Genomic DNA, 13,659 nt, shown 5'->3' on the forward strand with positions numbered 1-13,659 from the left:
ATCGGTCGTGATCTTCCGCCCATCGATCGTGGTTGGGATTTTCCACTTCCGTTCGCGAAGGGCTCGGATACAGGAGGCACTGGAGAATCCTGTCAGCTCATCAGTCGTGCAAACCGCACTAACATGTTACCCCCGACACCTCCATCTCTTGTTTAGTGTTGGAAGCTATGACATGGATCCTTGTCAAATGAGGATACGGGGTCGACCGGGGTCAATCACATCTACAGATTCTCCTCTATTCACATTGCGGCTTCGATCCTCAAAGAACAGCCATGAATGAGTGAATTCCCTTCCACACGCCTCTTCTTTGAGACCGAAGCACGCCGGCCAACGGGACCTGGGGACTTGTCGACTTTTAATGTTGATACCCCGGGCCCTACTCTCGGGTGACTGTGATTGGTTCAAGTTCCGCCTGCTTCCTTTCCTTTTGGTTTTCCAAGTTTCTTGGGGTGGTTTGTTTTTTTTGTCTTCTACAGTGAAGGCAACAAGATATCATGGAATAGAATTTACAGTGCAGAAGGAGGCCGTTCGGCCCGTCAAGTCTGTACCAGCCCTTGGAAAGCGCACCCGACGTCAACCCACACCTCCACCCTTGTGACTAAGTACCCCTCCCCTCACATTTTTGGACACTGAGGGGCAATGCATCGCGGCCAATCCCCCTGACCCGCAACCTTTGGACTGGTGGGAGGAAACCGGAGCACCCGGAGCGAACCCACGTGCACGCGGGCAGACTCCGCGCAGACAGTGACCCAAGCCGGGAATCGAACCGGACACCCTGGAGCTGTGAAGCAACAGTGCTCACCACAATGTAGGCGACTAGTGATTCCGAACAAACCAGTTGAACTTTAACCTAAGGCCTCTTACTCTACTCACCCCAGGCCAACGCCGGCATCTCCACGCCTGTGATTATATTTCCAGCTAGCTTTCTCTCATACTCTAATTTCTCCCTCTGTCTTATTGACTGGAGCCAATCGTTTGCTGGTTTCTGAAACCTGCCCAATCTTCTAGCCCGACACTAACCTTTGCAATGTTGTCCGCCTTTTCATACTTACCTCAGCTTGCTCAGATGGTGCATCCTTTCTGCACGATCTTCCTTTGGTCAAGGAATTTAGCTCTCCTGTACGTTACGAACTATCTCCTGAATTCTCTGCCGCTGTTCCTCTACCCTCCTGACTTTTTTACCTCTTTACCCAGTTCCTCAACTGATTGTGTCTCCCTGTCCTTCCTTCCTAGCCTGGATCACGGACAAGGTGACCTCCTGCTGGTTACTACGTAGCGGACACTGTCGTCGGGTGAATCACTGCTCCTCCATGTTGAACACCACTTGGAGGAATGACTGAGGGTGGCGAGGACACAGAATGTGCTCTGGGTGGGGGGGGGGGGAATTCAGTGTCCATCACCAAGAGTGGCTCGGTTGTACCACCTCAGGCCGAGCTGGCCTGAAGGACAATAGCTGCTGGACTGGGACTGCAGCAGGTGGCGAGGGAACCATCGAGAGGGAGAAACAGACTAGACCTCACCCTCACCACCCTGCCTGCTGCAGATGGATCTGTCCATGACAGTGTTGGTAGGAGTGACCAACGCACAGTCCTTGTGGAGACAAAGTCCCGTCTTCACATTGAGGATACCCTCCATCGTGTTGTGTGGCTCTCCCACCGTGCTAAATGGGATAGACTTCGAACAGATCTAGCAACTCAAGACTGGGTATCCATGAGGTGCTGTGGGCCATCAGCAGCAGCAGAATTGTATTCAGCCACAATCTGTAACCTCATGGCCCAGCATATCCCCCACTCTACCATTACCACCCAGCCAGGGGCTCAACCCTGGTTCAATGAAGAGTACAGGAGAGCATGTCAGGAGCAACATCAGGCGTACCTAAACAATGAGGTGTCAGCCTGGCGAAGCTACAACACAGGACTACTGTGTGTCAAACAGCATAAGCAGCCAGTAATAGACAGAGTGAAGCGATTCCACAGCAAATGCATCAGATCTAAGCTCTGCCACATCCAGCCAGGAATGGTGATGGACAGTTAAACACCTCACTGGAGGAGGAGGCTCCACAAATATCCTCACCCTCAATGATGGAGGAGCCTAGCACATCCGTGCAAAAGGCAAAGGCTGAGGTACTCGTAGCAATCTTCAGCCAGAAGTGCTGAGTGGGTGATCCATCTCAGTCTCCTCCGGAGGTCTCCAGCATCACAGTCTGCAGCCAATACGATTCACTCCACGTGACATCAAGAGATGGCTGAAGGCGCTGGATACGGCAAAGGCTCTGGGCCCTGACAATATCCCGGCAATAGTGCTGACGACTTGTGCCCCAGAACTTGCCGCATCCCCTAGCCAAGCTGTTCCAGTACAGCTACAATTCAACTTCCCCCGACTCCGTTTCGAGGTCCCCACCTGCTTCAAGAAGACCACCCAGCGCCAACGAAGAACCAGGCAACGTGCCTCAACGACTACCGTCCAGTGGCCTTGACATCGATCATTATGAAGCGCTTCGAGAGGTTGGCCTTGAAACACATCAACTCCATATTCCCAGAATGCCTTCATCCACTGCAATTCGCATAGCAACACAACCGGTCCACATCAGACACCATCTCCCTGGCCCAGAGCATCTCGACCACAACCACTCCTACTTCAGTGTCCCAGTTATAAGGCACCTCCGCCTTCAACACCATAATCCCAGCCAAGCTCACAGCAAACCTCCAAAACCAGGGGTGCAATTAAAGCGTCCTAAAAACCTTGGGATAATGGAATCATTGAATCATGTTTTGATTAAGGCGATTCCCTGTGCAAGTGAATTAGATCGGACTTGGCTCCTCCCTCTGCAACCGGATCCTCGACTCCCTGACCCATAGACCACAATCGGTAAGGATAACCAACACGATGGGGCCTCACGGTAGCATGGTGGTTAGCATCAATGCTTCACAGCTCCAGGGTCCCAGGTTCGATTCCCGGCTGGGTCACTGTCTGTGTGGAGTCTGCACGTCCTCCCCGTATGTGCGTGGGTTTCCTCCGGGTGCTCCGGTTTCCTCCCACAGTCCAAAAATGTGCGGGTTAGGTGGATTGGCCATGCTAAATTGCCCGTAGTGTAAGGTTAATGGGGGGATTGTTGGGTTACGGGTATACGGGTTACGTGGGTTTAAGTAGGATGATCATTGCTCGGCACAACATCGAGGGCCGAAGGGCCTGTTCTGTGCTGTACTGTTCTATGTTCTATGATCTTTTCCACAATACCGGGGCCCCTCAACGCTGCGTACTTCACCCCCGACTCTATTCCCTATGACTGTGTGGCAGAATTTGGCTCCAACTTGGTCGACAGATTTGCTGACGACATGATCGTAGTGGGTTGGAAATCTCTCCTTCAACGTCAGCAGAACTAAGGAGCTGGTCATTGACTTCAGGAAGCAAAGTATCACACCCACCCCTGTCAGAATCAACGGGGCCAAGTTGGAGATGGTTAGAAGTTTCAAATTCCTAGGGGTGCACATCTCCAAAAATCTGTCCTGGTCCACCCACGTCGACGCTATCACCAAGAAAGCACAACAGCGCCTATACTTCCTCAGGAAACTGAGGGAATTCGGCATGTCCACATTAACCCTTACCAACTTTTACAGATGCCCCATAGAAAGCATCCTATCGGGCTGCACCACAGCCTGGGTATGGCAACTGCTCGGCCCAGGACCGCAAGGAACTTCAGAGAGTCGTGAACACCGCCCAGTCCATCGCACGAACCTGCCTCCCATCCATGGACTCCATCTACACCTCCCGCTGCCTGGGGAAAGAAACCCGAGTTTGAAACATGGCGAACTATTGGCGCAATGAAAGCATCCTAAAAAGCTTGGGATAATGGAATTCTGTTTGGATGAAGGCAATTCCCTGTGGAGTGAATTGGGTTTCAGCTTGGGAAGAGTCTGGGTGGAGTAAGGCAACAGGCATTTTTGCAGAAAGCGGTTCAATTGTGAGCTGAATGATGCCGTGACCAGAGGTGAAGCGGTTTTCTCTCCTGACAGTTCAGTTAAAAAGAGATCAAGGGCAGGATTCGCCGACCCCCCCCCCCCCCCCCCCCCCCCCCCACCGCACCTCACCCCCGCCGGGTCGGAGAATCGCCGGGGGGGGAGGCGTGAATCCCTCCCCCGCTGGCTGCCGAATTCTCCGGCGCCGGGGATTTGGCGCGGGTGGGAATCGCGTTGCGCTGGTCGGCGGCTGGCTGGTGTAAAATTCCGCGATATCCGAGGCGGAGATGAACAGCCCCCTGCTCATGCGCTGGGATGACGCCGCTCCAGCGCACACGCCAACTTACACCGGCCAGCGGAGACCCTTCGGCGTCGGTTGACGTGGCGCCAAGCCCCTTCCTCACCGGCCGGCGGGTCTCAATCCACTCTGGCGCCGGCCTAGCCCCTGAAGGTGCGGAGGATTCCACACCTTCGGGGCGGCCTGACGCCGGAGTGGTTCACGCCACTCCTGCGCGCCGAAGTTGCCCGCCCCACCGAGAACCCCGCCCCAAATCTTTGAAACAATGCAGTCCTCACTGAGGAGAAGGGGGGAGGCGAAACCAGCTGAAACGCTTCGGATGAAATACAGCCAGAGTTTCTGCGTGGGTCTGACAGGGGTCAGGTCTTATCTTTAAAGCAGTCTCAAAAGATCTCTCTTTCTCAAAGAAGCTCTCTGTAAAGCAAGTATTTCTGGGTGCCGATGTTATTTTCACAGTAGATTGAGGGATGAGATGGGTTTTTCTTGTTGTTTGAATGGGAATAAAGATAGCAGTTGAGTATTTCAACACTGAGTTATTAATAAAATTTGTTTTGAACTGCCAAACCTTATTTATTTCCCAAATCCTTTCTGAAGGGAGACAGAATTGAAACAAAACATTGGAATTCCTGTCCAGTGTCCTAGCAACTCTCGGGATCGGGTGCGGGACTGGAAGAAGCCGGAGAGATCCACGTTGGTTTTCAGCATTAAACTGACACCCCGACAAGTTTTGGGGCGATTGTAGCCCGTGAGGTCATTGCCAATTGGCCCAAGAAACCCATCCGGGTCACCGACGCCCCTTAAGGAAAGGGAATAATAATAATAATAATCGCTGATTGTCACAAGTAGGCTTCAAATGAAGTTTGCGGCGAAAAGCCCCTAGTCGCCACATTCCGGCGCCTGTTCGGGGAGGCCGGTAGGGGAATTGAACCCGCGCGGTTGGCATTGTTCTGCCTGGCCAGCATCGCACAGGGCGATGGACCCGTCTGAGGTTAACGGAGTTTCCCACCCACTGAAGAATGGCGACCTGATTTGCGTTCCAGCTGGTTAAAACGCGGCCGATCGCTTCGCTAACCACGCCCCAGCGCCACCCCCCCTCCCTCAACCACAACGGCAACCCCCCCCCCCCCCCCCCCCCACCCACCACCACCCCCCGCCACCATAAGCCAGCGTCAATTCCTTCCAAGAACCGCCTGAACTATGTCAGGCATCTGGAGGAAAGAGGCAAAAGATTTCTCCCCCATTTCCGACCTCACCTTTAGACGATTGCGCGGACCTTTCTCCCTGGGATCCTCCTCTGCAAAAATCACACCGTCCCGACTCCGATATCGTCTTTCTCCCCCCCCCCCCCACCCCCACCACGATTTGATGGCAAACCTTTGTCTACCGTCCCCGGATGCAGTTTATGTTCCTTCTAACTCGCAGCTTGATCGCTCTCTCTTTCTATTTGTCTCTCTCTCTCTCTCTCGACAACTCTGTTCTCCCGAACGTTCCTTCTCCACGGATATATTGAAGCTGGAATTGATTAAAGGGGCCAATCACGGGGTGAACCACACTGAGCGGCGAGCAAGCTGTCTGCTCCCTCTGCTGGTGAACACTGTCACTGCAGGGAGATTTCACTCAGTACTGATCAGTACTGAGGGAGTGCCGCACTGTCAGAGGGTCAGTACTGAGGGAGTGCCGCACTGTCAGAGGGTCAGCACAGAGGGAGTACCGCACTGTCAGAGGGTCAGTACTGAGGGAGTGCCGCACTGTCAGAGGGTCAGTACTGAGGGAGTGCCGCACTGTCAGAGGGTCAGTACTGAGGGAGTGCTGCACTGTCAGAGGGTCAGTACTGAGGGAATGCTGCACTGTCAGAGGGTCAGTACTGAGGGAGTGCTGCACTGTCAGAGGGTCAGTACTGAGGGAGTGCCGCACTGTCAGAGGGTCAGTACTGAGGGAGCTCCGCACTGTCAGAGGGTCAGTACTGAGGGAGTGCCGCACTGTCAGAGGGTCAGTACTGAGGGAGTGCCGCACTGTCAGAGGGTCAGTACTGAGGGAGTGCTGCACTGTCAGAGGGTCAGTACTGAGGGAATGCTGCACTGTCAGAGGGTCAGTACTGAGGGAGTGCTGCACTGTCAGAGGGTCAGTACTGAGGGAGTGCCGCACTGTCAGAGGGTCAGTACTGAGGGAGCTCCGCACTGTCAGAGGGTCAGTACTGAGGGAGTGCCGCACTGTCAGAGGGTCAGTACTGAGGTATTGCCGCACTGTCAGAGGGTCAGTACTGAGGGAGTGCCGCACTGTCAGAGGGTCAGTACTGAGGGAGTGCCGCACTGTCAGAGGGTCAGTACTGAGGGAGTGCCGCACTGTCAGAGGGTCAGTACTGAGGGAGTGCTGCACTGTCAGAGGGTCAGTACTGAGGGAGTGCTGAACTGTCAGAGGGTCAGTACTGAGGGAGCGCCGCACTGTCAGAGGGTCAGTACTGAGGGATGGTTGCACTGTCAGAGGGTCAGTACTGAGGGAGTGCCGCACTGTCAGAGGGTCAGTACTGAGGGAGTGCCGCACTCAGAGGGTCAGTACTGAGGGAGTGCCGCACTGTCAGAGGGTCAGTACTGAGGGAGTGCTGCACTGTCAGAGGGTCAGTACTGAGGGAATGCTGCACTGTCAGAGGGTCAGTACTGAGGGAGTGCCGCACTGTCAGAAGATCAGTACTGAGGGAGTGCCGCACTGTCAGAGGGTCAGTACTGAGGGAGTGCTGCACTGTCAGAGGGTCAGTACTGAGGGACTGCTGCACTGTCACAGGGTCAGTACTGAGGGAGTGCCGCACTGTCAGAGGGTCAGTACTGAGGGAGTGCCGCACTGTCAGAGGGTCAGTACTGAGGGAGTGCCGCACTGTCAGAGGGTCAGTACTGAGGGAGTGCTGCACTGTCAGTGGGTCAGTACTGAGGGAGCGCTCCACTGTCAGAGGGTCAGTACTGAGGGAGTGCCGCACTGTCAGAGGGTCCGTACTGAGGGAGTGCTGCACTGTCAGAGGGTCAGTACTGAGGGTGTGCCGCACTGTCAGAGGGTAAGTACAGAGGGAGTGCCGCACTGTCAGAGGGTCAGTACTGAGGGAGTGCTGCACAGTCAGAGGGTAAGTACTGAGGGAGTGCCGCACTGTCAGAGGGTCAGTACTGAGGGAGTGCTGCACAGTCAGAGGGTAAGTACTGAGGGTGTGCTGCACTGTCAGAGGGTCGTACTGAGGGAGCGCCACACTGTCAGAGGGTCAGTACTGAGGGAGTGCCGCACTGTCAGAGGGTCAGTACTGAGGGAGTGCTGCACTGTCAGAGGGTCAGTACTGAGGGAGTGCTGCACTGTCAGAGGGTCAGTACTGAGGGAGTGCTGCACTGTCAGAGGGTCAGTACTGAGGGAATGCCGCACTGTCAGAGGGTCAGTACTGAGGGAGTGCCGCACTGTCAGAGGGTCAGTACTGAGGGAGTGCTGCACTGTCAGAGGGTCAGTACTAAGGGTGCTGCACTGTCAGAGGGTCAGTACTGAGGGAGTGCTGCACTGTCAGAGGGTCGTACTGAGGGAGCGCCACACTGTCAGAGGGTCAGTACTGAGGGAGTGCTGCACTGTCAGAGGGTCAGTGCAGAGGGAGTGTTGCACTGTCAGAGGGTCAGTACTGAGGGAGTGCCGCACTGTCAGAGGGTTGTACTGAGGGAGTGCCGCACTGTCAGAGGATCAGTACTGAGGGTGCCGGACTGTCAGAGGGTCAGTACTGAGGGAGTGCAGCACTATCAGAGGGTCAGTACTGAGGGAGTGCAGCACTGTCAGAGGGTCAGTACTGAGGGAGTGCTGCACTGTCAGAGGGTCAGTACTGAGGGAGTGCCGCACTGTCAGAGGGTCAGTACTGAGGGAGTGCTGCACTGTCAGAGGGTCAGTACTGAGGGAGTGCTGCACTGTCAGAGGGTCAGTACTGAGGGAGTGCTGCACTGTCAGAGGGTCAGTACTGAGGGAGTGCTCTACTGTCAGAGGGTCAGTACTGAGGGAGTGCTGCACTGTCAGAGGGTCAGTACTGAGGGAGTGCCGCACTGTGAGAGGGTCAGTACTGAGGGAGTGCTGCACTGTCAGAGGGTCAGTACTGAGGGAGTGCTGCACTGTCAGAGGGTCAGTACTGAGGGAGTGCCGCACTGTCAGAGGGTCAGTACTGAGGGAGTGCTGCACTGTCAGAGGGTCAGTACTGAGGGAGTGCCGCACTGTCAGGGGGTCAGTACTGAGGGAGTGCTGCACTGTCAGAGGGTCAGTACTGAGGGAGTGCCGCACTGTCAGAGGGTCAGTACTGAGGGAGTGCTGCACTGTCAGAGGGTCAGTACTGAGGGAGTGCTGCACTGTCAGAGGGTCAGTACTGAGGGAGTGCTGCACTGTCAGAGGGTCAGTACTGAGGGAGTGCTGCACTGTCAGAGGGTCAGTACTGAGGGACCTCTGCACTGTGAGAGGGTCAGTATTGAGGTGGTGCGGTACTGTCAGAGGATCAGTACTGAGGGAGTGCCGCACTGTCAGAGGGTCAGTACTGAGGGAGTGCCGCACTGTCAGAGGGTCAGTACTGAGGGAGTGCCGCACTGTCAGAGGGTCAGTACTGAGGGAGTGCCGCACTGTCAGAGGGTCAGTACTGAGGGAGTGCTGCACTGTCAGAGGGTCAGTACTGAGGGAGTGCCGCACTGTCAGAGTGCTGAGTACTCCCTCAGTACTGACCCTCTGACAGCGCGGCACTCCTTCAGTACTGACCCTCTGACAGTGCAGCGCTCCCACAGTACTGACCCTCTGACAGTGCAGCACTCCCTCAGTACTGACCCTCTGACAGTGCAGCACTCCTTCAGTACTGACCCTCTGACAGTGCAGCGCTCCCACAGTACTGACCCTCTGACAGTGCAGCACTCCCTCAGTACTGACCCTCTGACAGTGCAGCACTCCCTCAGTACTGACCCTCTGACAGTGCGGCACTCCCTCAGTACTGACCCTCTGATTGTGCGGCGCTCCCTCATTACTGACCCTCTGACAGTGCAGCACCCTTAGTACTGACCCTCTGACAGTGCAGCACTCCCTCAGTACTGACCCTCTGACAGTGCGGCACTCCCTCAGTACTGACCCTCTGACAGTGCGGCATTCCCTCAGTACTGACCCTCTGACAGTGCAGCACTCCCTCAGTACTGACTCTCTGACAGCGCAGCACTCCCTCAGTACTGACCCTCTGACAGTGCAGCACTCCCTCAGTACTGACCCTCTGACAGTGCGGCACTCCCTCAGTACTGACCCTCTAACAGTGCGGCACTCCCTCAGTACTGACCCCCTGACAGTGCAGCACTCCCTCAGTACTGACCCTCTGACAGTGCAGCGCTCCCTCAGTACTGACCCTCTGACAGTGCGGCACTCCCTCAGTACTGACCCTCTGACAGTGCGGCACTCCCTCAGTACTGACCCTCTGACAGTGCAGCACTCCCTCAGTACTGACCCTCTGACAGTGCTGCACTCCCTCAGTACTGACCCTCTGACAGTGCTGCACTCCCTCAGTACTGACCCCCTGACAGTGCAGCATTCCCTCAGTACTGACCCTCTGACAGTCCGGCACTCCCTCAGTACTGATCCTCTGACAGTGCGGCACACCCTCAGTACTGACCCTCTGACAGTGCGGCACTCCCTCAGTACTGACCCTCTGACAGTGCAGCACTCCCTCAGTACTGACCCTCTGACAGTGCGGCACTCCCTCAGTACGACCCTCTGACAGTGCGGCACTCCCTCAGTACTGACCCTCTGACAGTGCGGCACTCCCTCAGTACTGACCCTCTGACAGTGCAGCACTCCCTCAGTACTGACCCTCTGACCGTGCAGCACTCCCTCAGTACTGACCCTCTGACAGTGCCGCACTCCCTCAGTACTGACCCTCTGACAGTGCAACACTCCCTCTGTACTGACCCTCTGACAGTGCAGCACTCCCTCAGTACTGACCCTCTGACAGTGTGGCGCTCCCTCAGTACGACCCTCTGACAGTGCAGCTTTCCCTCAGTACTGACCCTCTGACAGTGCGGCACTCCCTCAGTACTGACCCTCTGACAGTGGGGCACACCCTCAGTACTGACCCTCTGACAGTGCAGCACTCCCTCAGCACTGACCCTCTGACAGTGCAGCACTCCCTCAGTACTGACCCTCTGACAGTGCGGCGCTCCCTCAGTACTGACCCTCTGACAGTGCAGCACTCCCTCAGTACTGACCCTCTGACAGTGCGGCACTCCCTCAGTACTGACCCTCTGACAGTGCGGCACTCCCTCAGTACTGACCCTCTGACAGTGCGGCACTCCCTCAGTACTGACCCTCTGACAGTGCGGCACTCCCTCAGTACTGACCCTCTGACAGTGCGGCACTCCCTCAGTACTGACCCTCTGACAGTGCGGCACTCCCTCAGTACTGACCCTCTGACAGTGCGGCACTCCCTCAGTACTGACCCTCTGACAGTGCAGCACTCCCTCAGTACTGACCCTCTGACAGTGCAGCACTCCCTCAGTACTGACCCTCTGACAGTGCGGCACTCCCTCAGTGTTCGTATGACACAGATTATGTTTTGAAATATCCGTATTTTAGATGCTGAAATATTCCTATTGATAACATTGACATCAATTTACAAATTGTTCATTGCTAATTGTTCCAGAATCATTGCAACATGTGGCAGAAAGCTGGAGATTGTCGCGTGACAGGTTTACATAACCTGTTTCCACACAACTTTGGAATATATTAAGACACGGAACTTCCAAGAAATGACTGTCAACAGGAAGTTTTGCTGCTTAAGGAGTTAACTTAAAGCTGTTTGGTTTCTTAATCTATATCCACCGATCTCAAGAAGATATAACTTACTTCCGACTTGAGAAACGTAAATCAGATATAATTATGCTCGCTCTTGAGCAGAAGTGGAATGCATGATAATATCGCCTGCCAACACTTTGATTAAAGTGTAAATGTCCCGTGATTCTTCACGGCTGGGGGTGAGCTGGAGGGAAATGTGACCCACGGCCCACAGACAGAGAAATCGGAGCAAGTGAGCAGGAGCTCAATGAAAGGGGAAGGGATTCGAGACCTTCTTACAGAAGGAGGGAGTAGAGAGGGGGAGCCAGGGAGGTTTCAGAATCATTCGCGAACACAAAAGTTATTTTACGAATAAAAATTGTCGGCAGCACGCTTCCCAAAATATCTCTGACCCGGACCCCCCCTCTCTCTCACCAAGGGGCTGATTCCATACTCTGACTCCGATTGGTCGCACAGGCGATGTGACCCTTACTCCGCTGTGTTGCCCTTAAAGGTTCAATGACCGCACCCCTCCCCCATTTACGTCCTTTCTACAATCTTCAATAACTCATTCACTAAATATGAACTCAACATTAAAGCGCCTGATTTGGGCATTTATAAATCGTGTTTTTGAGGGGGGTTGTCTCCTTTTTGTCGAGGGGTGCAGTTCTGTTGTCTGAGATGTTTACAAAGGATTGACGTGACCAGGGAAATATTTCTTAATGGCGCTGGGCAGCGTTCCCCCTCCTCCTCCTCCTCAAGTGTTCCACTTGTTTAGGAATGATCCTTCCCTCCATGACCACTTAGTGGGTGTCCGATCTTCGAGAGAATTATTCCAGGATCAAACGTGATCCACTTGCGAAGTTTCTCACATTAACGTCTTCCTTTCCCATAGACGATCGCGCCGTACAATGTGAACCTTGGCTTCTTTTCTGACTCCCACACTCCCTGGCAAATTTGCAAAGACGAGGCTCAGTCCCTTCCTGAGAGAGGACGTTCCATGAGCAGCTCTACGAATGGTGTTGCCGTTGTGGAGTGGCACGATAGCGAAGGGGGAACGGTGAGATGTTGGTCTCCAAGGTTTCTCCTGAAACTTTCAGGCCACAAGTGAAAGATTGGATGGTTCTCTGGGCGAATGTGCTTGATGCTGGGCGCGGAGGCCTCATTCCGACGTGTTCAATACCGTTGAGAGTGGCGAGGTTCTCGAACTCTGCACTTGTAAATATTGCGAGTTGAGGAGCATTGGCGGAATCTTGGGATGGTCGCACCCGATGTCAACGACTTCACCTCAAAAATGCCCATCCATTTAGAGGGCGCATCAATCACGAGGAAAGACGTTAAAATGGGCGGGATTCTCCGATTCGGGGCCTCTGTCCCCAGGCCGGCGTGGGAGGGATAGTGCTTCACGCCACAAACACTGACGCCAAACGCCCACCCATTCCCCGTTTTGCTGGGGCCCAGCAGGACCGGCTCTCGCTGCCCATACACCCAGAATTGCCAAGTCCATGGCCACGCCTGTGCATGGCGAAGGCCGCTCACAGACCTGGCCCTTCGGCCAGCTCGAGCTCCCCGCATCCCCCCCACACCCCGACAGTGCCCCAAGCCCGTCATAATATCCACCCATGTATATAATGAGATGCAGACGGGCAGTGATTGACACACAGGATGACCAATGAACACACAACACAGAACAACCAATCACCAGACAGGACACCACCACTATAAAGCCCACGGGGCATTAACACTCCCGCTCTTTTCAGACACTGAGACAGTCAGAGTGCACAAGCTAGTGAGCACTACTGCCATGCGGTAGCTAGTAAGTCTGGTCGAGCCAGTAAGAGGTCATCAGTAGGATTAGTAGAGTGTCAACCCGCAGCTGAACATGGACAGCAGCTCCATAGTTAAATAAAACCGTGTTGGACCATCTCCGGTGTCAGACGTCTGTTTCTAGCTTCACTGCATCCAGTTGCTGTCGACGCCGAACCAACCCGCCCAACACATCAAAGCCCAGAATAATGTCACCCCCCCCACAACCCCGCAGATGGATCTGCCCTCCCCCCCCCCAACCCCGCAGATGGATCTGCCCCCCCCAACCCCGCAGATGGATCTGCCCTCCCCCAACCCCGCAGATGGATCTGCCCTCCCCCCCCAACCCCGCAGATGGATCTGCCCCCCCCCAACCCCGCAGATGGATCTGCCCCCCGCCCCCCCCACAACCCCGCAGATGGATCTGCCCTCCCCCAACCCCGCAGATGGATCTGCCCTCCCCCCCCCAACCCCGCAGATGGATCTGCCCCCCCCCAACCCCGCAGATGGATCTGCCCCCCGCCCCCCCCACAACCCCGCAGATGGATCTGCCCTCCCCCCCCCAACCCCGCAGATGGATCTGCCCCCCCCCAACCCCGCAGATGGATCTGCCCTCCCCCCCCAACCCCGCAGATGGATCTGCCCCCCGCCCCCCCCCCAACCCCGCAGATGGATCTGCCCTCCCCCCCCCAACCCCGCAGATGGATCTGCCCCCCGCCCCCCCCACAACCCCGCAGATGGATCTGCCCCCCCCACCCCGCAGATGGATCTGCCCTCACCCCCCCAACCCCGCAGATGGATCTGCCCCCC

The 13,659-nt window shown here is 55.5% G+C and overlaps 1 protein-coding gene across 1 annotated transcript in view; it reads right to left on the reverse strand.

The window, feature by feature from the left end:
- LOC119966884 (membrane-spanning 4-domains subfamily A member 15-like) overlaps positions 1–5,590 on the reverse strand; it is a 47,974-nt gene extending 42,384 nt beyond the window's left edge. The window contains exon 1 of the mRNA XM_038798844.1: positions 5,508–5,590. The gene's annotated coding sequence lies outside the window, so the exon portion shown is untranslated. The remainder of the gene's footprint in view (positions 1–5,507) is intronic.
- Positions 5,591–13,659: the final 8,069 nt, after the last annotated feature.

This window comes from Scyliorhinus canicula, chromosome 6 (assembly GCF_902713615.1).
Source record: "Scyliorhinus canicula chromosome 6, sScyCan1.1, whole genome shotgun sequence".
Taxonomy (NCBI): Eukaryota; Metazoa; Chordata; class Chondrichthyes; order Carcharhiniformes; family Scyliorhinidae; genus Scyliorhinus; species Scyliorhinus canicula.